Source organism: Sus scrofa, chromosome 8 (genome assembly GCF_054392235.1).
Source record: "Sus scrofa isolate SSC_HxYL_T2T_F1_AM1 chromosome 8, Sscrofa_HxYL_maternal_Yorkshire_Landrace_v2.0, whole genome shotgun sequence".
Classification (NCBI taxonomy): domain Eukaryota; kingdom Metazoa; phylum Chordata; class Mammalia; order Artiodactyla; family Suidae; genus Sus; species Sus scrofa.
Window position 1 is genome coordinate 98,483,732 of NC_139390.1, and position 27,946 is coordinate 98,511,677.

The 27,946-nt window shown below is 33.9% G+C and overlaps 1 long non-coding RNA gene across 5 annotated transcripts in view; it reads left to right on the forward strand.

Moving 5' to 3' along the window:
• Positions 1-27,946, forward strand: part of LOC110262158 (uncharacterized) — a 439,288-nt gene that overhangs the window by 81,989 nt on the left and 329,353 nt on the right. For 2 of the 5 annotated variants that reach the window (XR_014812987.1, XR_014812986.1), the window contains one exon: positions 240-5,080. The exons of 2 other annotated variants lie outside the window; for them this stretch is intronic. This is a non-coding gene — a long non-coding RNA (uncharacterized LOC110262158). Of the gene's footprint in view, positions 1-239; positions 5,228-27,946 lie in introns of those variants that run through there. One more of the 5 variants, XR_014812988.1, reaches the window with a different exon arrangement.

Genomic DNA, 27,946 nt, shown 5'->3' on the forward strand with positions numbered 1-27,946 from the left:
TTCTTTTGCAGAAATTGGCAAGATGATGCTAATATTCAGATGGACTTGCAAGGGACTTAGCTAAAACTATCCTGAAAAAGGGTAAAGTAGGAAGAGTAGAATGTCCCCATTTGAAAATTGATTACAAAGAAATAATAATAAAGTCAGAATTGTATTGGCACATTGGTAGAGATAATGATCAGTGGACTAGAAACCCATGTATCTGTAGTCAACTGATTTTTTTTTTTTTTTTTTGACAGGAGTATCAAGACCTGGGAGAAATTAGTCTTTATAGCAGATAGTTCTGAGACACTGAATATATGTGTAAAACAGTGACATAGATCCTTTACCTCACACCACATAAAAAAGTAACTAAAAAATAATAGAATACCTAAACATAATAGCAAAGACTATAAGCTTTTTAGAAAGAAACAGAAACAAAACTCATGATATTGAATCTGGCAGAAGTATCATAGATATGACACCAAAAGCATAGCAACGAATGCAAAAATAGATAAATGCAACTTCATCAAAATTTAAACTTTGTTTCAAAGGACACCATTAAGAAAATGAAAATACAACCACATAATAGGTAATAATATTTTTGAATTATATATATGATGAGTAATTTTTTACAACACAAGGGTAAAAAGATAAACAACCCAGCTAAAAAAAAAATGTGCAGGGGGATCTGAGTAGACATTTTTCTACAGAAGATATACAAATAGTGCATTCTGAAAGTAATATTTAATATCATTGGTCATCAGGAAATGAAAATAAATATCACAGTAAGGAGTTCCCTTGTGGTGCAGCGAGTTAAGGAACTGACATTGTCACTGCAGTGGCTTCAGTTGCTGCAATGGCGTGGGTTCAGTCCCTGGCCCAAGAACTTCCACATGCTTGGGGGGGGGGCATCCAAAAAAAAAAATCTCATATATATAACCATATGATTCCACTGATAGTCATATGCCAGGAAAAATGAAACCATATTTCCAGTTATAAACTTGTGTGTGAATTTTATGGTTGCAGTATTTATGATAGGCAAGGATGAAGACAACCAAAGTTTCCATTGATAGAAGAATGGATAGACAAATGTGTTGTGTCCCGGTGATGGAGTGTTATTTGTACATACAATAGAATGAAATACTGATACATGCTACAACGTAAATGAACCTTGAATACACTACACATAGTTAAAGAAGCCAGTCACAAAAGACCGCATAATATAGGAGTCAGTTCATCTGAAAATCTCCAAAGTAGGGACAAAATGTGGCCACTCCCCCCCCCCATGAAACTGTAACCTAATCAACTCTGATTTTTGTATCTCCCAGTTGATGGAGAGGGGGGTTTCCTTTAACTTTTAATACCCTTCTATAGATTTCTGAGCTCATAAGGGGCATTTTTTGCTGTTTGTTTTATTAACCCTTGCCATAAAGCTGTGACTCTCTCTGGGTTTTTTTTCCACCTGCTTTCAGATGATCTCTGACACTTTTTCTTGAACTTTCTTTATTAATACTTCAGCGTTTTAAATCCCCGTTCCAAAAGCTGAACACCAGTAACCTTATTGGAATTATGCTAACTTCCACTCTTATCATAAGACACAATTCAAAACATTTTTCTTTGTTTAAGAATTATACTATCTTTACAATGTAATTATTATAGTATAAATAATGGAAGTGTATTTTAAATAAAATATGCAATAAGTACTTGGTTATTTTTACTTTGAAAACTTTGGTTTCTTTAAGAAAGTATTTCCACAAATACTATATAACCTTATATATTAAAATTTTATTTCATGGTATTATAGTTTTATTCCATTACTTGGCTAAATGAATTGTATTCCTTAATAGGAGAGTTTATTATGGAGAGAGTGAATTGTTATTGGAAAGAAAGTGAAAAAAATATGGGAATGGGTAACAGAACTTGATGAAAGAATAGCTTCTAGCTACCATCTGTAGTGATGTAGATCTCTATTGATCGATATCAATAGCATAACCACATATGAGATAGCATACTACTAAGCTATAGTGGTCTATGTTTTAAAAGAATGTATGTATTTATTACCTAAAATAGTTAATATCTTCCAAATATATTTTTTAATTTTATACAATATAAATATTTCATGCATAGACTTTTTCCTTTGTATGTTGGCAAAATGGTCTAATTTCTGTTGTCATAATTTGTCCCTGGTTCATGGTATTATAAGTTAAATGAATTAGTATACTTGTATGGTCCAGATAAGTTGTTGACAGCAAGACTATATTTGAGATCCATGTTATTTTAACCTCTTCGTGAGTCTGGTTAAGTCAGTTATATTATTGTTCTGGCTCAGGCTATTGACTGCTCCTTCTCAACCTCCCAGACAGCTTTATCTCTTCCTCTAGTTGCATCTTAAATATGTGTTTGCCAACCCTCTTCTCACTTTATGAATTTTTCCCTTTGTATTTAAATCATTTAGATAGCCTGATGTTTCAAGAAATTTATATCTCTAGCCAAATCTATTAAAATTCAAGTTCTGCAAGCCTGTGTTATGTTCAAGCAATGATAAATTGCTATTTATGATGGCAAAAATTATAAAAATCAGAAATTTCATATGGTTCAACCTAAAGATACGCATACCCTCCAAAGATACTTGAAGAGAATCCTTTACCTCTTCTAGCTTCTGGTAGCTCTAGATGTACTGTAGCTTACAGTGCCATAACTCCAGTCTCTGTCTGCTTCTTTATTTGGCCTTTGCTTCCTCCTTTATCTGTGTATTCTCCTTTTATAAAGACCTTTGTTAATCCATTTAGGACCCACCCTGGTAATCCAGGATAGTCTCATCTTGAGACTCTAAATTTAATTATATCTACAAAGATACTTTTTCAGAGTCATATTTATGGATGCCATGTCCCTAAAGCCTAGACAGAGCCAGTAATAGACACTGAATAAATATTTGTAGAGTATCTGACACATGAGACTCAGGATAGAGGGAAAGTTGTCACCAGAGAAAATCCTGATGAGATCTATAGCATGGATAGTGGAGCTTGCTTCCTGATGAGATCTATAGCATAGATAGTGGAGCTTGCTAAAATAGAAAATAGGAAAAAAGAACCAATGGGTATGTGCAGGTATTTGTAGATATGACACTGAAATAAAAGAGAAAGCTATGGGAATTAGTACTTTATAAATAATTTAAATTGTTAGAAAATTAAAAAACTTTCTCTAATGTTTATTAACAGTTCTAATCTCAGGGATTAATGTAAAGGTTTTTGTTTGTATTACTCTTTTTTTTCTAAGATCTGGAAATGAGTCTTCCAGCATTATTGCCTTCATACTCATGAAGCGAAATACATATGCTTTGCAAGTGTAATCACTAAATATAGGCAAAAATTTTAGGTCATTTATTTTATTTTAGTTGTGCCTTCTTTAAATATGAAAAAGAAAAAAATCCTGATTTTTGTCTAATGTTCTAGTGATATTTTGGTCAATAGGAACCACCAAATCTGGCTCTAACAATCACTTCAAAACCTACCTTTCATAGAGATATTTTCAATGTCTGATTTTTCACTAAGTACTTTTTTCTTTTCTTTTTTGTCCTTTATGGCTGCCCCACGGCATATGGAGTTCCTGGGCCAGGGATCAGATCTGAGCCAGAACAGCACAGATGAAACAACACTGGATCCTTTAACCCACTCTGCTGGGCCAGGAATCAAACCTGTGTCCTGGTGCTGCAGGGATGCTACCAATCCTCTTGTGCCATAGCACTCTTTAATAAATCCTATCTTCTGTGTTTTCTTAGATTCAGTATTTTTCTATTTGGCATCAATTCATCACAGGGCCAATTATATTAACAAAAATTTTTAATCTGTATTCTTTATGCTCTGGCATTTGGGGAGTCTATAAATGGGAGTGACTGCCCATCCCAGGGCTTGCTAATTCCTAAATATAATTACAGCTTGCCTATGAGCAAGCCTTTCATGTGTAAATCAATCAATTCGAAGTCTATAGCCCCAACCAACTCATCTAACTTTTACATGGAAGTCAGTATACTATGCTAGGCCCTGAGTCATTCAAGGGCCACGTACCACGCAACTAGAGACCACACTTACAGCTCAAAGCCCAAAGGAATTATTCACATTAGCCAACCCCAAACTGTATATTTTGCCCAGGTTGCATTTCCAAAGACACTCCAATACTAAAAATTTTAACTTCGGCTTCCCCTTTGCTCCTGCTTCTGCCTCCTGACTAAACTCAGTGAATCTCTATATGTCTCTGGATGGTGTAACATGTCCCTTTTTTTTTTTTTAGGAAATGTAAGTGATACATAAAAATCTTATTTCAATTCGCATTGGCCTCCTCATGTCGTCCCTAAGCCACTTCCATAAATTAAAATCTCATGGGTACAAATTTTAGGACATCCTACAATTCATTTTTTCTTGAAATGAAATGTTAATGCCTGCAATGTCAAATAATAATAGATAGAATTATATAAAACAGTGGAAGAAAAGATAATCTGAGGCGACATTGAGAAAAAATTAATTCGCATTAGACTGAGGCTGACTGAATTGGAAATTTTAGCCAAAACATTTAGAATACATTATTTTGATCTATGATATATTTTATACTATGAGAAATATTTTCAAGTTACTATTTAAATCTACCTTTCACTTTTCTCCCCTTCCCCCACCCCACCTCCCTCTCTGTTATTTGAATTGGTGGCTGGTTTGGCCTTGCTGTCAGGAGAGAAAATCAGGCAGCAATGTGAGGCTCTATTGGGACTGTCAGAAAGAGAAATAGTGATGGGGATGTCAGAAACTTTTTCTCTTCCTTAGAATAATATAGTGCAGGACTTTTCACCTAGAAGATATATGGTACAATCATAAGGAACAATACTGCATGAAATGTTCTCAAAATTTAGTAAGAACTGGTAGAGCAGTATATTTCAGAGTGGTTGAAAAATACCTTTTTGAAGGAAACAAAGACAAAATCTGTAGGAAATGGCTTGGGGGGGCAATATTTCATGAGCACTGTGTCGACCTTCCTAGGGTCTTGAAGAAATGATCAGACATGTAAATGTAGTTATCTCAGTATATAAATAAATGTGCTAAAGTTAAAACTTTATTTCTCTTTGTCTATGTCTTGATTGTCTCCTCTGAATTTTCTCTTTAATCCTCTATGTTTTGAAAACATTGAAATGTATGCTCATTTCTTTTGTTTGGTAAGTTGACTTAATAAACTGTAGTGGTTATAGAGAAAGCTTTCAAAATTCTCTCATTCGGTCCTTATGTTGATCTTGAAAATGAAGATTCTTTATTACTTTGCTATTAAATATATGGGATGAAATCATTCTGTATCATTTTTCAATATAAATACCAAAAGTGGCAAAAAATGAAGTAGAAAATGATATTAGGTAGTGAATAATTAAATAAGTAGCTAAAATAATAAAATTGGATATTGATTAATATTATTTCCACAAGTATGTCATTTAGACGATTAGATGGAGTTGTTACAGCTCAAATAAAAATATGCCCAAAGCAACTGTTTTCTGTAAGTGATGTTTCAGTGTCAACTAGAGCTGAATGTCTGATGTTGACATCACTTCAGGCAATCTTTCTTGAAGGACTGTGATAACATGGCAGCTTTGTGCAGTCTTGAATCCCCTTCGGAGAATCAGGTGTCAGGATGATATGCATACAAGTAGGAAGTCAGATTATCCTCATGTCCAAGTTTACAAGTACTGGAAGGGGTTGTGCTAAAAATTCACAAAAACTATAAAATGAATAGCAGGGAAATCTTAGAAGAATGTAGTTCTACAGTCACTTTTCTTAGTGAATGATCCCAAATCATGTCATGTGTATCTGTATTGTGAAAGCCAAACAACATGTTAAGAACTATCTAATTTTACAATGTTGCTATTAAAAGACCTGAAGAAAAAGAGAATGGTCATCATCTCTGCTAGTATGCTTTAGGAAAAAGTTACCTGTGCCATCACTGGGCATATGAATTTTAATGTCTGAAGACTGATCTTAAAAGGATTTACTCATTTAAATAAATGCAAAAATACTCAAACAAAAAATGTTCTCAATAGTAGAAAATAAGTAAGTCCTGACCAAAATCCCAAAGAAACAAATAAACACAGAACAAATCTACAACTTTTTTTTTTTTTTTTTAAAGAACATAGCTAGGCATTTAAATTTGCTTAGCCAAGCCAACTGAGACTTAATTCCTTCTGTCGTCTCATTTTTCTCATTTATTCTGCCTGCCCTTGGGCTTTTTTTCCTCATGTTCTACAAAAAAATAAAAAGACATATAAGATTCCTTTCCTTAGATGTAAAGAAAAATCTACATGTATGCTCTTACTGTTGTTTTTGAATCTTCTACATTCTCCTCATTTATGCCCGCAATTCAGACACACTGTTTGATCAGCATCATTGTTTTTATTTTATTTTTGTTCCAGCACCTGGACTCTAATCTTTACTGATAACCACTTTCAGCTTATGATGATGTGTAAAATGCTGCAGTGTTGCATTAACAATGCAGGCTATTGCTATAATACCCTCTCTCCACAATTCACTACACATGCCTACAGAGAGCTTTCAAGCTCTCAGCTTCTAGCTCATGACTATCCATAATTGTCATTTGGGAAATAAATATGTAATATCACCACCAATCCTGGTCATGACAATAATAATCTACATGTGTTTGAGGATATTGAACTAAACCATATCTTCCTTTTCCCTCTAATCTGCTTCTCCTTGGTGTTACAGCAGTATTTGTCTCAGGACTTATTTCCTTTTATAGATCATCTCTATGATTATAGGTAATATTTACTTTGTTAGTGTTAATAATTAGAGTTAGCTCTTTTTTGAAGAGTTTTCAAAACAAATTTCTATGTGTATTTAAATAATATCCTGCTTAAAGTTATTATAGAATGCTACTCAATGAGAGAGCTTCCTGAATACAGTGGTGAAAAACTCAGAAGCCTAAGTGGTATTTTGTACTACAGGATTTAGTGCTTTTAATGCCTGCAGACAAAAATCTCTCCAAATTTCGCTAGGATGAAAGCACCTGAGAAGTTGAAATTGCTCAAGGAGTATTTTCTGCATGATAGAAGGGAATTTGGAGGTTTCTAATATATAAGAAAAGACTTAAAATCTGATCTGAAATTTTTATAATTTCTCTCTTGGATAAATTCTTCTCTAAGCTTTCAGTGATTTTTATTATTTTTACTTTTATAGATCAAAGTTTGGGTATGGTATACATCTATATTAATTAACTCCAATAATAGATATTTTCAAAATTTTGCATTCTATATGGAGTAGCTAATTGCCCAGATTCATTGAGTAATTGTCTAGATGAATTTTCTAGTGGCAGGTCTTCCCAAGAAAACAAGAAATCGAATCAGTGATCACTTTTACTTTTTATTCTGTAAAATAAGCTATAGCCCATAGCAAAAAAAAAAAAATGATTTAAATGATTTTCCACTACAACGAGGTTATCTTGATACATAAACATACATACGTACATATTAGGCTGAATAATGACCCTAAAATGCCCATGTCTAATCTCCATAACCTTTGAACTTATATTAGCTTACATGGCAAAAGGACATGCAGATATAATTAAGTACTTTGATTATCCTAGATTATCCTTTAATTATCCTAATTATCTGGATAGGCCCACTGTAACCACAAGTCTTTATGAATGGTGGCATGAGCATCAATCAGAAAAGGAAGTTTGATAATGGAAGCAGAGTCAGAGTTTGAAGATGCTGTATTGCTGACTTCAAATATGATAGATGGAGCCACAAGCCAAGAAATTTAGGCAGCCGCTAGAAATTAGAAGTATAAGGAAATGAATGCTTTACCAAAGCCTCTAGAGTGAATTTATCCCTGCAAACTCATTTTAGGTTTCTGTCCTCTAAAGATTAAGTTGATGTAGTTTTAAGACACTAAGTTTATAGTAATTTGTTACAGAAACAATATATACATATGCATGCACACACACACACACTTACATATACACATTTGGGGTGTGGGGAGGAGGGTATGTGTTTATTAACAGATTAAGGATTCAAAGGCAAAGATGGCAAATTATTCCTTGAAAGTATTTGTATCCTGGTTCCTCATTTGGACTTAAAATCGTCTGAGTGACCCAGGCAATCCCAAGCATTAAATTTGGTTTAAGGTGACAAAGCCCAGTAACAACATAATACACTAGATAGAATTTAATGCAATTACTATTGGAAGGAAGATATTACCAAAAATATGTAATTATTAAAAAATATTTTTTCCTCAAGTACAAACTCCAACAATGATAGTGATAATCAGGAACATAATTATTACTTGTAAATACATGCTACCAAAGAATCAAATAAAGACAGAAATAAATCTGTTTAACTTTAGAAATTATTTTGACCTTGACACTATTATATTATGTATTCAAAGTATTTAGTCAAAAAAGAAACACTCTTTCAATCTTCCACAAGAGTTCTTCTTTTTTCCCTAAACTGTAAGTTTTCCATTCTTTGGATCTCTCATTAGATTCAACTTTCAATATATTTTCTTAAGCATATAAATTTGGTGTTTTTTAGGTAAGATATTTAGATGAGATAATTTCTGAACTCAAGCATAGACAATTCAGATATTATCAGAAATGAATGATAGTCTTGGCTCATTTAAAATTCTATACATGGAGTTCCTGCTGTGGTGCAACAGGGTAAGAATCTGACTTCAGTGGCTTGGGCTGCTGCAGAGATGTGGGTTCAATTCCCAGCCCAGTGGATTTAAATCCAATGTTGCCGTTGCTGCGGCATAGGTTACAGCTGTGGCTCAGATTCAATATCTGGCCCAGAAACTCCCATATTTAGCAGCTGCAGCCATGAAGAAATATTAAAATTCTATACACAAGCTTCCTCTTCTAGACTTGGTAAATATTGTTCTATAATATTGTTATTCGTACTTGAGAAAATTTGATATTTTGCATTACCCTTTGTTAGGAATTCTGCTTTCCTGCCTGGGTTTATTTATGATTTTTAGAAACATTTTGTTGACATTAAAAACCATTAAGATAGAATTATGTATTTTGAAATGGAGACAACAGGATATGTTTATACATGGAATAAATTCCCATAGATATCATATAGTCCCACATTACATGTTTTAGTCCTAACCCCAATAATGCATTTTTAAGATCTTTCCTGACCATATTATTTAAAAGTAGAAATGAATATTTTCTCTTTCTGGCATTTTCTTTGTTTTTATCATTTATATTTATTCTAATATATAATTTATTAATATATCAAGTCTCCCTAGAATTTAAGCTCCATGGAGGTAGGAAATTTGATCTGTTTTGTTCATTGACATATTTTCAACAACTAAGATATTTGTTGAGTGAATGAGTACATGAATGGATAATTTTGTGCATCTTTTAATTGTATTTTTCTTCCATTGCTTGAATAATATTGATCTGAAGACCTAACTCTTTCCTTAGGTCGTGGAATCTTTCTTCTGTTATTTCACTGTTCTTTAAGACATTGAGACCTCAGAGTGGTCCTTTTGTCTGAGATTTTTTTTTTTATTAGAATCAGTATAATTATATTTCTATGAATAGATCAAACTATGAAGATTTGGAATACAGTCCAAGATTTTTGGATTTTATTCCAAGACTTTATGTTAATCAAAGTGATTGAAATGGTGTTTACATTTACTGGGTTATAATTCATTAATCCGGGTACTCATTAACCTACAGATAATCAAAGAATGAGTCAGAGATGAAGTCAGTCAGTGCCCGACTTTAACATATCTGTTATTTGTTTATCATAAATCTAGTCAATTAGGTGAAACAATGATGCCATTATTTGTTTGACTCAGTTTTCGAAGCTCAGAATGAGCTCTTGTGGTGTTCCAGTTCTATTCTTGTATAGCTGCCCAAGTATCCTATAAATTCCCATGGTTTCACCATTCTGCATTTTTTTCGATTCTCATGAGGTTCTTCAAGATCATACTGAAATATATGTATGATCTAAAACTATTATGAGACCTGTTTACTTGGTTTCCAAAGAGGGCTCTTTATCATATTTGGGGTAAATCTTTGTCTCAAACAAGAGATTTTGGAATTGAGTTCAATGTAATATTTTAAACCATAAATTTCTCGATTTTGTGACATGTGGTTTTTCAACATTTCCTACTTAGTATGGACATTTTTCTTGTTTGCTTTTAAAACTCTAGTCATAATTACAATAGACTGTCCCCTAGCTGCCTGTCCTCATATTAGAGATAATGAGAAGCAAATGCGAATTTCATTTCATCAAGTGTGCAAGTGTATGAAATTTTCTAGCTTGACTTAAGTGCTTGAAAGACATAATCATATAATTTAAAAATTATATCAAACTATGTCTACATAGTATGCTGTAAAACAGGCTATTTTTTTGGAATTAAATTTATAATAGATTTTCAGACTTGTTTTTACTGATGTTTAAAATTATGTTAGTTTCTCTCTTTTTTCTTTTTCAGAGTAGTAAACTTCACTATTGTCGTTTCATAAAATATTTTAAATTACTTTTATTTGTAGATCTTTCTATTTATATGTTTTCTCAGGTTTGTAAAATGTGATTTTCTAAATTAAGACTATGACTAGTGTTTCCTTCGATCCCAATTAGAGTCAATCATAACAATTTTTTCACCAGAAGTATTAAATGTTGAATCAAATAGCTGAGCATAATTCTCTATGCTATCTATGTGACTTGATACAAATCACTTAATCTCTGAACTTCAGGTTTCTTGTCGATAAAATGTTCAGATTCAGTGTTACAATACCCAAACTTCATTTAAACACTAAAAACACTTATGACTTTCCTGTCACCCACCAGTTCTTTCCTTGTAGATGTAATTAAGCTAAAAATAAAAGTCCTTTTACACTGTGACTCATGGGAATGTAAGGTTTTTAAAATTAATCTTGACAACATTAATGCAAATGAGAAGGAAAAGAAAGAGGTTTTAAATGAGTGTAGATTTTTTAAAAATCAGACTTACAAAAGAGAAGATTTATAAACATGGAGAAGTAAAATAAATAAATAAATATTAAATCCCAAGATTTATATGAGCTCCGGAGAATAACGGTAAGGATCAGGAGGCATAGAATGGACTGAGCTTAGTGACAAATGCCAACAAAAATAGGTTTTGCTGTGTTTGCTTCCTTTTACTTGATGGTTGAAGAAAGAATGTGGTCTGTCTAGATACTGTTTTATTAAAAGATGCCAAAGAAAGCAGACTTTATGGTCTTTAAGCTAGAGAATATGATCTTCAAGCTAGAGACTTAAGTCTTAAAGGAAATTGAGCTTCAAAATATTCAACTACACACACACACATACACTCTCACACCTGTGTGTGCCCACACACGTGCACATAAAGCTGAAACAAATTTAAGAACAATCAGGTAGTGTAATACACTGGCTGCCACCATGCCCTAATAAACTTCCAATCTTTTTTTTTTTTTTTTTTTTTTATTTTCCCACTGTACAGCAAGGGGGTCAGGTCATCCTTAGATGTATACATTGAAGCTAAGATAAAAACAAAAACAATAAATAGGACAAAACAAAAACTACTATCTACAAACTCATCGTGTAGATGAAGCTCTGAAATCAGTCCAATTACTATGCTTTTATTTGCCCTAGGCTTCCAGCTTGGTGATTCAATAGAAAGGCAGCCTTGTTCATTCTGATCTTGAATCTTGATTCTCAAAATCATGCACTGTGGATAGGCTGCTGTGCTAGAATAGTCTGGCAAGTCAGCAAGCACCTACTTGATGTAAATAAAAGCCATGAAACTAAAAATCATATATGCTGCCTTTAAAGACAAAACTAAACTAAATGATCTCATCTTTAGAAACTTCTGATTTTCCTCACTGTTAATTTTTAAGAAAGAAATAGATTAAGAAAACCAAAATAATATTTGGGGTGGCATTGTGACACCCTTGAAATATCTGTAGTGGGGAATTACTAATGTATAGTCACGCTGAAACTTTAAAGTATTTTCCCCAGCTCAAAATTTGGATTTACAATAATAGTCACATGTACCACTTTAATGCTTGATTATTAGTTTCTGTTCTCAGCGACATCTTTAAAAAAACATTGGAGAATTCCAGTTAGATTTTTCTGTTCATGCAAAATATTCTCAGTCATTAATAGTAAAACAGAGACTGATTTCTTTCCAGTCACTCTCAATTGATTTTTTAACTTTTAGTTTTTTATTAGAGTTGATTTACAGTTTTCTCTCAATTTCGGCTATACAATAAAGTGACCAATTTGTACATATATATATTCTTTTTTCACATTATCCTCCATCACATTTCATCACTAGTGATTGGATATAGTTCCCTGTGCTGTACAGCAGGATCTCATTGCTTATCCATTCCAAATACAATAGTTTACATCTACTAACCCCCAAATCTCAGTCCATCACACTCCCTCCACCTCCCCCTCCCTGGCAATCACAAGTCTGTCTGCCATGTCCATGAGTCTGTTTCTTTTCTGTAGATAGGTTCATTTATGCCATATTTTAGATTCCACATATAAGTGATATAATACGGAATTTTTCTTGCTCTTTCTGGCTTATTTCACTTACTATGAGAGTCTCTAGTTCCATTTGTTGCTGCAAATGGCATTATTTTGTTCTTCTTATAGCTGAGTAGTATTCCATTATTTATATATACCACATCTTCTTAATCCATTCATCTGTCAGTGGACATTTAGGTTGTTTCCATGTCTTGGCTATTGTGAATTGTGCTGCAATGAACATAGGGGTCTGTGTTTATTTTTCAATGAAAGTTATGTTTGGATATATGCCCAGGAGTGGGACTGATGGGTCATATAATAGTCCTATGTTTAGTTTTCTGAGATACCTCCATACTGTTTTCCATAATGGTTATACCAATTTACATTCCCAGCAACAGTATAGGAGGGTACCCTTTTCTCCATACCCTCTCCAGCATTTGTTATTTGTAGACTTGTTAATGATGGCCATTCTGACCAGTGTGAGGTGGTACCTTCTTGTAGTTTTGATTTGCATTCCTCTGATAATTAGTGATGTTGAGCATTCTCTCGTGTGCCTGTTGACTACCTGTATGTCTTCTTTGGAGAAATGTCTTTTTAGCTCTTCTGCCTATTTTTCACCTGGGTTGTTTGTCTTTTTTGCTGTTGAGTTGTATGAGTTGTTTATATATTTTGGAGATTGGGCCCTTGTTGGTTGCATCATTTGAAACTATTTTATCCCATTCTGTAAGTTGTCTTTTAGTTTTTTTTTTTTTTTAATGGTTTCCTTTGCTGTGCAAAATTTTGTCAGTTTGGTTAGGTCGTATTGGTTTATTTCTATTGCCTTAAGAGACTGACCTAAGAAAACAGCAGGATCTCATTGCTATCCATTCCAAATACAAGCAGATAATATTTTGCCTATGTTCTCTTCCAGGAGTTTAATGGTCTCTTGTCTTGTGTTTAAATCTTTAAGCCATTTTGATTTTATTTCTGTGCATAGTGTGTGGGTGTATTCTAGTTTCACCGATATACTTGCAGCTGTCCAGTTTTCTCAGCTCCACTTGCTGAAGAGATTTTGTTTTTCTCAATTTATATTCTTGCCTCCTTTGTCAAAGATTAATTGACCATAGATGTCTAGGTTTATTTCTGGGTTCTCTATTTTGTTCCATTGGTCTGTATGTCTGCTTTTGTACTAGTACCACACTCTTTTGATTATGATGGCTTTGTAATATTGCCTGGAGTCTGGGAGAGTTACACCTTCTGCTTGGCTTTTGTTTCTCAGGATTGCTTTGGCAATTCTGGGTCTTGTATGGTTTCATCTTAGTTTCTGGATTGTTCATTCTAGTCTTGTGAAAAATGTCAAAGGTAATTTGTTAGGGACTGCATTGAGTCTGTAAATTGCTTTGGGTAATATTGCCATTTTTACAACAGTAGTTCTTCCAATTCAGGAGCATGGAGTATCTTTCCATTTCTTTGACTCACCTTAGAGCAAAGAATACATATAAATTTAAACTGAGGGGATGGACAAAGATATTTCATGTGAATGGAAATGACAGGAAAGCGGAAGTTATAATACACATGTCAGACAAAATAGACTTTTAAACAAAAGCCATAAAGAAAGACAGAGAAGGACACTATTTAATCATAAAAGGATTGATTCAAAAAGAGGTTATTATACTTGTCAATATATATGCCCCAAATATAGGAGCGCCCAAATACATACAACAAATACTAACAGACATAAAAAGAGAAACTGATGGCAGTACAATAATAGTAAGAGACTTTAACACGCCACTCATACCACCGGACAGATGCTCTAGACAGAGAAGCAGTAAGGCAACAGCGTTCCTAAATGACAAAATAGAAGAGTTAAAATTAATTGATATTTTAGAACATTACATCTGAAAAAATCAGAATATGCATTGTTTTCAAGTGCACATGGAGCATTCTCAAAGGTTGATCATCGTGGGCACAAAACTAACCTCAATTGATACTGTTAGCATCCATCTACCTGTGGACTCTTGGAAAAATATATGGGTTATTCTTTTCTTCTTTCTTTCCCTTCTTTTATTTTTTGTATTTAGTGACATTTATTAGAGAAATAAATTTTACAGGGAAGTAAAATACTTTATAAAATGTACAGAAATATAAGGAAGAATGCCCTCTCAAATGAAACATAGGCATGACAGTATTTTGATATAGGAATTGTGAACTTTGATCATTTTCTTTTTAAACTGCCTTTTTGGAGATGTTATAATGTGATACAAAGCTCTTGATTCTGACGAGGCTGGGAAAAGCTTTTGTTCTTAAGTACCTTTTCTTTAAAGAACTTAAAAGCTAGAAAAAGGTTCAGTCATGCCCTATAAATTGAGGAGGTTGGACCTGCAGGGTCTAAAGTCTCTGTGACTCTTAAGATTTTATGCTCTTAACTAGCAGTGGTCAGTAGTGGACTTAATAAAAGGAGGGAAGAGGATGATAAATGAACTTCTAAAGAGGTAAAAGGAAATCTTATTGAAATTTAGAAAGGCATACGGTGAATATTTTATCCTTTGTTTGGTATTAAGGCCCAAAGAGCTTTTTATTTGACTTCTATTATAACTACTTATAATTAGATTGTAAGTTCATTGAGAGCAATGTCCCTAACTTAATAATTCCTCTGCTTCACTACAGTCAGAGAATTTAATAAATGTTTGTCAAAATAAACTCTGTTTAAGTTAATTTAGTAAGTTTTTACTTTGAGGGAAATATATTTAGAAAAATTTCTTAAAATACCGTTAACCACTTGACATGTTTTCTTCACAAAGAGAATATATTCCCAATGTTTTATCGTTTTATTTTTCAATTGAAATGGCATATCTTTTTCTCAGAAATACTTTTTAAAAAGTTGAACCTATAGTAGAGAAATTATATGTATTGCTTACCAACAGCTACTTTCACTCCCATGTATTCTGTAGTTTTATAAGCTTCAATGCTTGTAAAAAATATTTTAGCTATTTGGACATAAGCTTCAAGGCTTATTCAAAAAAAATTTATTTCTCCCACCTCCTCTGTTGCTGAGCCCCCTGCCCTATGACCCCCATCTCTGTTTACCTCTGTCAGCACAGATGTAGACCCTTCTTTTTTGCTGACCATTACACACCTGCAGTGGGATTGATGGGGCTGAATGGAATTGGGTCACATAATTTAATGAGCCCACCACAGGTCCACCACTCTATGATAACATTCTGGCCTCAGTCTAATTCTTCTTCTCTGAATATCTCCTTCTCGTCCAAATGTGAATTTGTCTGTAACATACCAACTATTGTATTGACCAATTCTCCTCAAATTCTGCTTCCTAATTTTTAGGCATCAGGTCATCAAGCTCAAGAGCCCGAAATTCGATTTCAGCATTTCTACATTACAGATTTTTATAGTCTCTCTCTTAATCATTCCAATGTAGATTATCCTTTATAATTTTTATCCCCCAAATTTCCTTATCCTGTAAGTCTATATCAAAATAAACTGCTACTTTCCTGTATGAAAAAAAATGTTATTTTAGCAATGTATGGTTTAGAGAGAAAAATAAAGAATACCTAGGGTTGTAGAAAAAATGGCCCCCCTCCCCCTGACAGATAGTCATGTCTTAATCCATGGAACCTGTGAATATACTACATTATGTGGAAAAATTTAGGTTTAGGGCGTAAAGTAGGCAGAGTAGCTTGGATTATCCTGGTGGCTCCAGTCTAATTGTAGGAGCCTTTAAAATCAGTGAACTTTCTCTAGCTGAGGGCATAAGAGATAGAGGTGGGAAAATCAGAGAGGTCCTAAGCTTGAGAAAGATAAGACCTGCCTTGGTTCTTCTGAGATGTGGGGTCCTACTTGAAAGGACTAGAGAGAGGTCTTTAAGTATTAAGAGTAGCCCCCAGTTGACAGCCAAGAAGAAAATGGTGACCACTCTCCTATAACCAGTTTGATTCAGCCAACAACCAGAATGAGCTTGTGCATAGGAAGGGATATATTCTAAAATCAGACTATATTCACTTTTCATTTTTAGGTATAGTTATTTCCTGATATCCTTCAAAATGCCTGCAGGTAGTAGATGTTAACTACATTTGCTGAATAGAACCAAATGATCATGTCTTTCACTGAAATAACACTGATTATAATATCTGACATTTTATATATAGTAGAAATGTTATATTAGCATCCTCCTTCTATGTAAATATCCCAAGTGCAATTAATGCCATTCATTGGTATACTGGAGTCGTTTTTATATGAATGTACTTCCAGAAACTCATTGCTCAGTTTGCCCTTTAATGTCAGGTAAATCACAGTATTACTGAGAAAATAGCTTAGATCAAAGAAAGCCAAAACATTCAAGTCAATTAATTCATGAACTTCAATAGCCAGTGGATGGTGAGTCTCTAATTTATTTTAAAATGTGACAGTTGAAGCAAGAGAACGCTGGTTTAGAAAGTTGTACGTGTGAAGCATTAGCTAAAAGAAGCACAGATTTTGACTGAAGCACCAATTTTGGAATACTTCAAAACTCCATTCTGCAGAATTAAAAAGATAAATGAACAAAGAAAAAATAAATGAAGGAGAAATATAAATTAAGAAAATATCTGATAAAGAATTAAACTTCACCATTGTAATATTTTCAGATTCTATTTTATGTGTATTAGAGTAGACAAGAAGTTGTATTATTCATCAAAAGTGAAAGGGATTTAATTAAAATTAATAAGCCATAATGCTGTATATTGGGTTCATGCTTTAGAAGTTTAATGCAATGGCAATTGAGTGGACATTTTCTATAAATAAAAGAAGAGAGTTATTATTCAAGCCTACATGTTAAGGGCCACGTCGATGCTACCGATTCTCAACTCTGTATTAAATAAAGAAACTCTAACAACAAAGCTAATATTACGTTACAGATTTCTCATGTAATAAAAACATGGTCTGCTCATCTGCATGGTTGTATTTAGAAGCTGCATCTTTAAAATAAGGATGAATATGGGAGTTCTAGTCGTGGCGCAGTGGTTAATGAATCTGACTAGGAACCATGAGGTTGCGAGTTCGCTCTCTGGCCTTGCTCAGTGGGTTAAGGATCCGGCTTTGCTGTGAGCTGTGGTGTGGATCACAGACGTGGCTTGGATCCTGCATTGCTCTGGCTCTGGCGTAGGCCGGTGCCTACAGCTCTGATTAGACCCCTAGCCTGGGAACCTCCATATGCCTCGGGAGCGGCTCAGGAAGAGGCAAAAAGACAAAAATAAATAAATAAATAAATAAGGATGAATAATGTCATTTGAATGTTTTATCTAAAAATAAACTGTATGTAAGCCAGCTATAATGGCAAAAATAAAAATCATTGTAAATGAAGAAAAAAAGATAAAAAATTAAATCTGTGATATCAAAATATCTTTAGTATTTATAGTGATAAGTATTCTCTATCTTTTATCAAAGAGAAATTATCAAAATATTGAGCTACAGAAGCAAATGAGAAAAAGGAAGCTTTTATGTAGCTTAGGATTTTGGTCTATGTCAGTAGAATAAGAGACTTTCAGGATGTGTTGTTTACATATGACTGGTAATGAGAAGGAGAAAAGCAAGGTAACATGGTCAAAAGTTCTCAGCAGGGCAGTATAAAGAGATCTTGGTAAAGTTCTAGACTGAGAATTCTGTGATTGGCAATGTTAAAAACATATTAGAAGATTACCTCAGGGCTTGTTAACATAGGGAAGCATGACAGCTTCCCTGAATCTGTTTCCTTATCTCTAAGGAGGTTTCTATGAAGATTCAATGACTTAATATGTAAAGGCTTAGTATATAATAAGCACTCAATAATTGGCTTTATTATTACTGTAATTATGATTACTGTTGTCGTCATCAAAATGTCTTGCAAGAGACTTGGATTTAACAAAGACATCCCCAGAATGAAGATGTTTATTCAGATAGCATCTCAAATATAGTAGAAATCTGCAAGGTAAGAGGACACCATGATATCAATATTTAATGTAACAAAGAGGCAAAGAAAATGTAATTTCATACTTAACCTAACTATCCATGTTTTCTACATCCTTCCCAACTTTCTCTAAAAAATTTAGGAAGCAATATTGGTTATAGATGTTGGACAACTCAAGAGAAAAAACATAGTGTCAAGATGGTAAACAGGATATTTGTTAAGATGACACATAATGGCATTTGATTCATATAATTCCTTTTTAATACCAATGCCATATCTACATTTCCTCTATAAGATGGAATAGAATGCTTTTCATGTCATTGGAATTCATGACTGAATGGAACTGAATATATATAGCTAGCAAAAGCAAAACCATTTAACTAGTTAATCCAACTCTTGTATTTTTCTAGGATCAAGTCTCAAAATTAAAAATTTTCAGTGTTCTTAAATATCTCCTTGATTTCACAAACATAACAAGTACCTACATGGGTCTTGGGAAGAGGCAATGGTGGTATTTCTGCAAAGGTTCATAGATTATTTTTAAAATGTTGAGAGGTTTTAGAAAACTGTTTAAATAGTTTGCATGCAGTTTACTGAGGGAGAGTATTAAGTTGCATTTGGACCATCCTTAATTTAAAACTTGAAAATCAACTCTCCAATTCTATATCTTTTTTCTTTTGCCTAAAGGTAAAAGTGACTTCTAGAAACAAGCTGGGGCAGAGATTATTCCCATGCATTTTTTTGTGTTAGCAGTAAGTCTTCCTTTTGATGGCCATTTTAATAGGAAAGGCTCCTTTAACTCTAATTGTTCACACACAAAATAAAGGGTCTCTTACCTCTCTTTAGATAGCTTGTTAATAAAACTTGTAGTTATTTAATAATAGCTTCAAGACACTTAGCCTTTCCTTTCCTCTATTTTATTTGCCAAATAAATAAAGTGACTTTTTAAAGAAGTTATTCACTACTTTTTTTCTGGAATATAAAGAGGTTTTAAACTGGTTACACAAGGAATTCTTTACTTTCTCCCTCTGCCCCCCCCTTTCATCTTCTACAAGTTTATTTCTGAGTTTTTTTTTTCCATTTCTTCTCTTCTTTGTTTTCTGTGTAATTTCAATAAGTTTGAAGATAGTTCCATAATAATAATAAAACACACACACACACATACACCAATAAAGGTAAAAACAAAAATAAAATAGCAAAGAATCTATAGTTACAAATATAGAAAAGTGGACATTTTTATACCATATGCTTTGAAAAGTTATAACAGTGTAGGACTCAGAGGTCCTTCCTTTTCATGCACACACACAAACACATGCATGATAAGAGTCTAAATTTTGAGTATTCTCATTAATAACACAAGATTCTATAAAAGTGATGTGAGGGGGTTATAAAGTATAACAATAGCAACAATAACAACAATGAAACTGAAAATCTCTTGGGATATAAAGTTCCACATAACAGGTCATATAGTCTGTGACGTTGGTGGACTTCAAAGGGCAAGTAGTTTCTGGACTAGCCATTTTCTCAGGAGCTGTTCTCCTTAGGGGGAAAAAAGTTAAATCCATGAAGAATTGGGCATACTTCTGATTGTGTGGAGGGAGTCCTAGAGCATTAAGCAATGTGTTCTAAGAGCAACTGAGCTTAAAGTCACTTCCCCCTCTGCCTCATAAAAAGTGTAATATAGTCGCAGTATATGTAAGCTCTCTCTCACTTGGTCCCCTGATCCATGGAAAAGTGAATGTTAATCAAATACAGTCTTAAAACTATAGTTTGAGAATATAAACTGTAGGAAAGATTTTTTTAGAGAATTTTTCTCACTCTATATTAGAAATTTAAACCCTTTGTACTTCAGTTTCTTCATTTTAAAATGGAATAATGCTTATTTCATTGCATCATTGTGAAAAGTACCCACCAGAATACTTAATGCATAATGATAATTGGCAGTTGTTACTCCTATTATGTGGTAGGGGACATTTGCTTTTTGCGTCAGCTTTTGATATAGCATGTTAAAGATAGAAAAGCTACATGAATGCCATGTATCAGAAAAGAAAAATAAATTGATTAGACCCAATATCCAATATAAGAAATAATGTTTAGCTTTTATTTCTTTGATATTTATTTTCAGTGAAGAATTTTTTGTATTAAATCCTGGTCATTAAATAGACTTTGGATGTTTATTTTTCAATTATATCTCTATGATTGTATGAGGTTTATAAATTTAACACATATAATGTGGTAGGTAGTTACAGCTGAGGAAAACTAAGATTCAAATGTGTCCTTGTTTAATGAATTATCATAACTAGCAGTTCTATATATCTGTTCACATAGAGGGTTTAAGAAAAAGTAACTTTCTGAGGATATTATAGTCTGGAAAACAGGGCAAATACTAAAGAGGCCTTTTGATGTTGCTTTCCAAATATATATAGAAAAAGGATAACTGAATGATCTAGCTTCATTATTTTTCCATGGAAGAGATAATCTTATAGCTATATGGGTTCTATCCTCATGGATAGATATTAATAAGGTAGACGGAAGCAAAATAATGTATAGAGACTGTTCATCCACAGTCACAGCCTGGTGCTCCTATAAATAAAGCATCTTGAGAAAAAAAACCACAGATCTCTGTAATGTATGTGTGTACAAACATTGAGGAAATTTTAAGTTATTACTGTTAATGTGATTTCTTTTAATGTGATCTTATAACCTAGGAGTTAGTGTAAATTGGATATTCTGTTATAAAACAACAATAAGAATGCTAATGACTCTGTAGACCATTTCAAGAAGATAAGTGACACTTTATATTAAGAAATCTGGACAGCCTTTCTTCTACAAGGTTACTTTAATGTATAGTCACTGAGTGACTCCTCATCAGTGAGCCTCTGATGGCTTTGTTTGATTGTTTTGCTTTTTTTTCTGCATCATTTTTTATGATGCATGATCTTTGATAGCCCATGTTAGATAGTATTGAAGTACCCACAGTTAATTTGTTAAATAGAAGATTAATTAAATGCTTACTATCTACTAGAGACTGTGCTAGGCAGTGAGAATTTAACAGCAAACACTGCTGACCTTATTCCTTTGCTTCATTCTTAGGTTGGGAAGAAAGACTTTGTGATAATAATTTCAAATATGATGGATTTTGCAAACAGGGATGTGCTTCATTCTTTAGGTGAACTTAAAAGGGATTAGGGAGTTTGCATTGTGGCTCAGTGGTTAAGGAACCCAACTAGTATCCATGAGGGCACAACTTCAATCCCTGGCCTTGCTCAGTGGGTTAAGGATCTGAAGTTACTGCAAGCTGTGGTGTAGGTCACAGACATTGCTTGAGTCCCATGTTGCTGCGGCTGTGGCTGTGGTTAGCAGCTACAGCTCTGATTCAACCCCTAGCCTGGGAATCTCCATATGCCACAGGTGTGGCCCTAAAAAGACAAAAAAAAAAAAAAAAAAAAGAAACTAGCCTGGAGTTTCTGCAAAGTCCTTCTTATATAAGTGAAAATTAGAAAAGACCTTTAAATTGGAAAAGTGCAGGCTGATGAAAAGTGGTATTTTAAGCAAAGGGAAGAATATGTGTGACAGCTTGAGGCAAGAGGACAAGGCATATTCAACACATCGTTAGAAACCAATAAAGTTAGAACATACAAACAAGTAGATACAGGAAGATGAAGCATATGAAAAAGTCATGGGATAAATGACAGAGGGACTTTTAAGACAAAAGGGCCCTAGATTATATCATAATTGTAATAGAAAGCCACGGAAGGTGTTTAAGCAAGGTAATGAGTTATACACTTTAGCTTTTTGAAGAAGAGCTACCAGATGTGAATTAAGTAATTTCAATCAGTAACTATGATCACCTTTAATGTTTGAAACTTTTCATTGTAGAGAACTAATGGAATCCCTGTACTTAAAAAAAAATTGCTATCTCCAGGAATATTTTGGATTTTAAATGCTGATTTTAGAAAAATATTCAGTAAAATTTAAATATTATCTCTTGTCTCTGTCATGTCAGACACTTCTCCAAGAAACAGATTAGCTATTGTTAGCTTTCATAAGCTACCAAAAGGGCAAAGGTAGTAAGTATGGTTAGACCTAGTTCCTTTTTTGATTCTTATCCTCACTTTTTCTTTGCATGGACCTGGTGTCTTCAGAAGCAGGGAAGGGAAGGGAAATGGCAAAGAAAATATTTGCCTCCATAAGAAAAACACACATTGTTTGCAAGGTTATTGAAACCTTGTTGGGTATGGTTATATATCCCTTCCAATTGCTTTGCCATTGGCTTTCAAAACGCTTTGGTATCCAAATATATCCCTCCCATATAGTGCCTTTGTTGTTTTTTTGGGCTCTCCCACAATACTACCCCACCCCCACTCTTACTACCATAAAATTTGCTAATTTTGGTAAGCCTATCACACAGGAGATGCATTTTAAAACTACCTAATTGCAACTTTTCTTCTATTTCATACCCACCTCAGTGTGTTCTCAGTGTCTGCACACCCTCTCTGCCCCTCAGAGAAATGCATATACATTGGCCTCACCAAAAAGTGGGCATCTTCGCTGCTGTATTCTCACCTTTACAATGTCTCTTCTTCCTTTTATATTTTCATATTGCAAGACACCCTTCAGCAGTGTGAAGGCTCATCAAAATTCAGTAAAGTTTTCTTAATCTAGGAGTCAAAGAAAATGGAGAGGTTGTTAGAGCATTTGATTCCTCACAGCCTTTATAAGAAAGGAGGAGGAAAAGTATTAATACCTCATTTGAAAAATACTCTTCTCAAAATGACAACTCCTCTTCCTTCCTGCAAAAGCAAAAAAAAAAAAAAAAAAAAAAAAGAAAGAAAGAAAAAATAAAGAAAATAGGCTTAATAGGAAACGATGTGGATTATGTAGATCTGACACCAGAAATAGGACCATAAGGAACATGGTGACTTTTTTTGCAGCTATGAATTATTCTTCCATTGTAGTTCTGAGAGGAAGAGTAGCAGGGATGTCTCAGTCACATTACCACCCATGTCCTTCTGACTAGAGTGATAAGAATGGGTGAAAAGGTAGAAAGAGAAAATGCAATGAAAACAGTATGGAGGCTATGACAGTAATCCAGAGGAGAACACAGGTAGCTTAAGAATCAAGTTTTTAAATTAGAAGTATAAGGGTGTAATCAAAGAGAAAAAGACAGGAAAGAGAGAGACAGAGACAGAAAAGGAGAGAGAATCTGTAGTGCATGGTGATTTATTTCATCTAGCAGTGAGAGAGAGAAAGCTCTGGGACTCTCAGAGTATTGTTTGACAAACTGGGAGAGTTAATGAACAGATGCTTAGATTGTGAAAGACTTAGGAAAGTCATCAAAACTTGGTTTGATTGGAAGTGGAAATTAAGAGAAAGAAATTTAGAGGTGGTGAGTATGAACTACCCATTAAGAAGTTTCCATGAGGAGGGTTAGAATTTTATGGTGAATGTTGTATGAGTTTAGATTTGCAGTGACTTGAGACAAGAATGGAGAGAGAACTAGTCCGTGGTAAAGAGAGCAAGGTAGTAAGAAATAGGTAGTGATCAGTTTATGAGAATAGGTAAAGAGATAGATTTTGAACAGGTTTTGGTCTTAAAACCAAGTAGTTCATAGTAGATGTGCATTTCAGTAAATCTGTAGGCCTAAAGATGGATAAAAAGAAAGCAAGAATATGAAAGGTGCTAATGTGACCTAATTACCTCTACATAGTAGGAAGCAATAGCTTAGCAGCAATTACTTGTCTTTTAGACCAGTAGTCAACATGTTTTCTCACCTATTCATTTATTTATTCAGCAGTATCTATGGCAATATGTATGATAGAACTATGCTAGAAAGAAGGATAAGCTTCTAACAGTATGTAACTGATGTTTGATCTTAAGCAACCTGCAGTCTGTTGTAGTATTTGCAAAGTCATGCTCTGTGAACAGCTATAGTGTAACATTTAGGAACACAGAGTTTGGAGTAAAATACCTGGCTTTGAACCCTAAGTATTCTATTACTTACAAAATTTGTGAGCTTGAGAATTTACATACTTCCTCTTTCTGCTTTAGGGTTTAGTTATTTCACCTAAAAATAGTGTCTTTTAAAGTGCTTAAAACTGAATTTTAGTGACTGACGTTGCTTACAATAAGAAGACCCTTGGATTTCCCATTTTGGCTTAGTGGTAATGAACCTGACTAGTATCCATGAGGATGCAGGTTCGATCCCTGGCCTTGCTCAGTGGGTTAAATATCTGGCATTGCCATGAGCTCTGGTGTAGGTCATAGGCGCGGCTTGGATTCTGTGTGGTGGTTGTGATATAGGACAATTCTACCCCAGCCTGGTAATTTCCATGTACTGCATGTGCAGCCCTACAAAAAGAAAAAAAAAAAAAAAAAAAAAAAGACATCGTTGTTGTTGTTGTCGTTATTATAATGTAAACTTCTCTGGAGGAGAATAATATTTTTGTTTTTTGTTTGTTTCTGGCTGCACCCTCAGCACATGAAGGTTCCCAGGCTAGGGGCCAGTTGGAGTACAGCTGCCAGACTACGCCACAGCCATAGCGGCGCAGGATCTGAGCCACGTCTGAAAGCTATACCACAGCTCCTGGCAGCATCAGATCCTTAACCCTCTGTGTGAGACCAGGGATTGAACCTGCAACCTCATGATTCCTAGTCAGATTCATTTCCTCTGCACCACAATGGGAACTCCTTTTTTGTTTGTTTGTTTGTGTTTGTGGGTGAGAATAATATTTTTTTACAAACTTCTGTGTTTCTCTTTTCCGGAATACACAGTAATTTTTTAAAATACTGGCTCAATGGATAAATACTAATTACTAATACATTACTGAAGTCAATGATTTTTTTTTTTTAATCTTTGTGCCTTTTTTAGGGCTGTGCCCACAGCACATGGAGGTTCCCAGGCTAGGGGTCTAATCAGAGCTGTAACCGCTGGCCTACACCAGAGCCACAGCAAGGCGGGATCCGAGCCACATCTGCAACCTACACCACAGTTCACGGCAACGCCAGATCCTTAACCCACTGAGCAAGGCCTGGGACCGAACTCAAAACCTCATGGTTCCTAGTCGGATTCATCAACCACTGAGCCATGATGGGAACTCCTAAAGTCAGTGATCTTTAAATTGGGTTACCAAACTTGGAGTTAAACAAGATACAGTTGGTGTTACAAATACAGTATTTTACAGAGCCTTTAAAATACCAATGTGCTTATACAATTCAAAAATAATTTTCACACTTACTTGATTATGCACCCTATGTCCTGCATTGCATCTCTTGATACTACTGCTCTGATAAAGAATGACTTTGGAAGTTACTAGTCAAATATGTGATAAATATTTACTGAGAAAATTATCTTCTCATATTTTGTTTGGGACTACAAAAGAAATCCAGAAAATAAAATAATGAAGTTATATTTTAATATATTCATTATACTTAATATGTATAATGTACTTAGGGGAGCTGTTCCTGTATAATTTCATGAAGAATGTGTTTGGTATTAATTATATACTATAGGAGTATATTTATATCGAGGACAACTTAAGCAAAATAAAGCAAATTAGAAGTCAGAATACTCTAAAGAGTTTATATTAATCTTTAATATTCTACTTTAATCACAAGAAATCTAAATATGTTATTCAGTGATTTATTTTAAAACATGAAGTAAATGTGAGTTAAATGAGTTTATATTTTGAAGAGTTAACTTCTTGGCTCCAGGATACTAAGAAGAATAGAAGGCTGAGAAATGTCCTAAGAGCTAACTACTTTTTAAAATAAGAATAGAGAGGGAGGTTAGGTTGGGGTAAAATGCAGATAGAGAAAGAAAGAGACCATTAAAATGTTGACAGGCTTTATATACCCTGAATATAGGAACTATATTAGGCTCTCAGAACTATTAGAAAAATTGGACAGGCTACAGACTTTGGAAAATTATATCTTAGCATGTGTATGTAAGTGCAGCAGCTTTCTCCTTATAATTCTACAAAGAAGAGAAATGGTTGGGTTGAGGGTAGCAAGGATTATAGTTTAATTTAGAAAGCATTTGTGGGAGGAACTTTTAGGAGACTTAAAACAAGTTATCTTATTTTATGAAAAAGAAACTCCAGTATTAGACATTAAGTATTCTAGCTTGGTAAGGAAAGCTTTAGGGGTTCACTGATTAGCTTTCTTTTCTAAGACAGTTTTATTCCATCACTTGGTAATTTGACTTAATAATGAATGAATATTGAAGGCTATCAGACTCATTCTTTGGGGAAGACATTTTTCCATACACAAATAAATAATTTTCTGAATTTGAAACATCTCATGCAGCACAGACAGCATTTTATCATCTACCCAATTAGTACACTGAGTGGAAAACAAGCTTATTTAAATCACATACTTATTAAAAACTCAGGAAAAGACCAAATCAAGGACATGCCCACTCTTCTAGGTTCCCTCTGAACACTCAGGACATCTGGGCAGATCCACTATGGGGCTCCATACTGTCTTTCCTCTTCTGAATAATTCTCTCCTACTTTAGGAAGAAAACTCTACAAAAGAAAGAAAAGAAATATCCATTTACCATCTATTTAAAAGAAATAAGAATTTTTTGGGAAAATAAATGATTAGATCTGTTCCAGTTAGGTGTAGCTAGAAATCACGAACGGTTTTACTAAAAAATCAATAAACCTAGTAATATACTAACAAAAATAACTATTGCTATTAATGGTAATAGTAATAAAGCAATGACTAAGAATTTTCTAGACACCAACCAGGTTATTTACATTTGCTAAATTACCTCATTTAATTCTCAGAGCAGTCATACTAATGTTTATCATGCAATAAGAAAACAGATTTAAAGAGGTGAAGTAACATTTTCATGGTCATACAGCACATACTCAAGGTCACACAGCTGGTAAGAGGAATAGCTGGGAGATGTCAGACTGACCTCAAGATTATGTACCTAAACTTGATAGTATAAAAAGCACGTAATTCCACTCTAACCAGAAAAAAACAAAACAAAACAAAAAACAGTGTAGCTCATACACTCATCTAGTAAGCAGTTTAATTTTGTTGTTTGATCCTAAGAAATAAAGAATTTTATTTAGCTAAACAAAATCTATTCCTAAATAAAACTAATGTTCTAATTCTTTGAGCATGCTCAAAATCTAGTCTTTTTACTTTTAAAATTGAGGCCAGTGATCTGAACCATTTTTAATCTCTTTTTCCTAAGATGTTGCTTTCCCTCTCTGGTATGTCTCTGATACCTTTGAGAGGTCTCAGCCATGATTGCCAGCTGTCTTCTGTACTCCAGAATTCTATCAGTTCAGTCAAGAATAGGTCAGCTGTTATGTGAGTCCCATGAGTTGGGGGATGAAAAAAAGACCCTTTAAAATATGCATTTTTACCTTTAGTTGCTGAGCAAGATGACCTGTCCCAAATCCGATCCATAATTCCCAGAACTATTGAGGAAATTACAACCATTTATTTTTTAAAATATACACATATTGAAGACAAATGTACTTTAATCTTGGACA